Here is a 2233-nt window from a genome sequence, read left to right as displayed (position 1 = left end):
TGGGAGGGGGCAGGGGAAGGATGAAGGGAGAAAGTGGGGGAAGGGGGAGTGGGTGCGGGGGAGGGGAGAAGGAGGAGCGGGCGGGGGAAGGGGAGGGGGAGCAGGAAGGGGAGACGGAGGGGGAGGAATGGAAGGGGAGGGGGAAGGGGAGGGGGATGGGGAAGGGGGTGGGGGAAGGGGAGGGGGTGGGGGAAGGGGAGGGGAGGAGGAGGGGGAAGGGGCAGAGGGGGATGGGGCAGAGGGGGATGGGGCAGAGGGGGATGGGGCAGAGGGGGATGGGGGCAGAGGTGCGGAGGGGGATAGGGGCAGAGGGGCGGAGGGTGGAGGGAGGGGGGGCGGAGGGGGGATGGAGGGGGAGGGGGACGGAGGGACGGAGGTGGAGGGGGACAGAGGGGCAGAGGGGGGAGTGGGGCAGAGGGGGGGAGTGGGGCGGAGGGGGGGAGTGGGGCGGAGGGGGGGAGTGGGGCGGAGGGGGGGCAGAGGGGCGGAGGGGGGGCAGAGGGGTGGAGGGGGGGGCAGAGGGGGAAGGGGCGGAGGGGGAAGGGGCGGAGGGGGAAGGGGGCAGAGGGGGAAGGGGGCAGAGGGGGAAGGGGGCAGAGGGGGAAGGGGGTGGAGGGGGAAGGGGCGGAGGGGAGGGGGTGGAAGGGAAGGGGGTCGGAGGGGAAGGGGAGTGGAGGGGTGGGGCGGAGGCGGAGTGGGTCAGAGGGGCGGAGGGGGAGAGGGGCAGGGGGAGGGGACAGAGGGGGGCAAAGGGGCGGAGGGGGGAGTGGCAGAGGGGGAGGGGCCAGAGGGGGAGGGGCCAGAGGGGGAGGGGCCAGAGGTGGACGGGGCAGAAGGGGAGGAGGAAAGTGGGGAGGGGGAAAGGGGGAGGAGGAAAGGGGAGGAAGAAAGGGGGAGGGGGAAGGGGGATGGGTAAAGGGAGGGGAGGGGGAGGGGAAGGGGAGGGGGAAGGGATGAGGAGGGGAGGGGAGGGGAGGGGGAGGAGGGGGATGGGGGGCGGAGGTGGATCAGGGCGGAGGGGAATGGGGCAGAATGGGGTGGGGCAGAGAGGCGGAGGGGGAGGGGGAAGGGGGCGGAGGGGAAGGGGGGCGGAGGGGGCCAGAGGGGCGGAGTGGGAGGGGAGCAGAGGAGGAAGGGGGCAGAGGGGGAGTGGGCAGAGGGGGAGGGGGCAGAGGGGGAGGGGGCAGAGGGGGAGGGGGCAGAGGGGGAGGGGGCAGAGGGGGAGGGGGCAGAGGGAGCGGAGGGGGAGGGGGCAGAGGGGCGGAGGGGGCAGAGGGGCAGAGGGGGAGTGGACAGAGGGGGAGTGGACAGAGGGGGAGTGGACAGAGGGGGAGTGGACAGAGGGGGAGGGGGCAGAGGGGGAGGGGGCAGAGGGGGAGGGGGCAGAGGGGGAGGGGGCAGAGGGGGAGGGGGGCAGAGGGGGAGGGGGCAGAGGGGGAGGGGGCGGAGGGGGAGGGGGCGGAGGGGGAGGGGGCAGAGGGGGAGGGGGCGGAGGGGGAGGGGGCGGAGGGGGAGGGGGCGGAGGGGGAGGGGGCGGAGGGGGAGGGGGCGGAGGGGGAGGGGGCGGAGGGGGAGGAGGAGGGGGCAGGGGAGGAGGAGGGGGCAGGGGTGGAGGGGGGCGCCGAGGCGGAGGGGGGCGCAGGGGGGGGCGGAGGGGCAGAGGGGGGAGGGAGCAGAGGGGGAGGGGGCGGAGGGGCAGAGGGGGAGGGGCAGAGGGGGAGGGGCAGAGGGGGAGGGGCAGAGGGGGAGGGGCAGAGGGGGAGGGGCAGGGGGAGGAAGAGCGGGAGAGGGGGAGGGGGAGGGGGAGGGGGAGGAGGAGGGGGAGAGGGAGAGGGAGAGGGAGAGGGGGAGAAGGAGAGGGAGGGGGAGGTGGAGTGGGCAGGGGAGGGGGCAGAGGGATGGGGGTGGAAGGGTAGGTGGGAAGTGGATGGGGGAGGGGGAAAGTGGATGGGGAGGGTGGGATGGGGAAGGGGAGGGGGATGGGAAGGGGAGGGGGTGAGAAGGGGGAGGGGGGAGGATGGGTGGTGGAGGGGGGAGGAGGCAGAGAGGAGAAGGGGAAGGGGAGGGGGAGGAGGAAAGGTGAGGAGGCAAAGGGGTGGGGCAACGGGGCAAAGGGGAGGGGGAGGAGGAAAAGGGGAGGGGGAAGGGGGAAAGGGGAGTGGGGAGGGGGGAAGGGGAGTGGGAAAGGGGAGGGGGAAGGGGAGTGGGAAAGGGAGGAGGGGGAAAGGGGAGG

At 75.1% G+C, this 2233-nt stretch overlaps 1 pseudogene; it reads right to left on the bottom strand.

Moving 5' to 3' along the window:
- Nucleotides 1-216: 216 nt before the first annotated feature.
- LOC121287792 lies at nt 217-1829 on the bottom strand (annotated as a pseudogene).
- Between the last annotated feature and the right edge of the window lie 404 nt (nt 1830-2233).

This window comes from Carcharodon carcharias, chromosome 15 (genome assembly GCF_017639515.1).
Source record: "Carcharodon carcharias isolate sCarCar2 chromosome 15, sCarCar2.pri, whole genome shotgun sequence".
In the NCBI taxonomy this organism is placed as follows: Eukaryota; Metazoa; Chordata; class Chondrichthyes; order Lamniformes; family Lamnidae; genus Carcharodon; species Carcharodon carcharias.
This window is presented reverse-complemented; position numbering and strand designations above follow the sequence as displayed.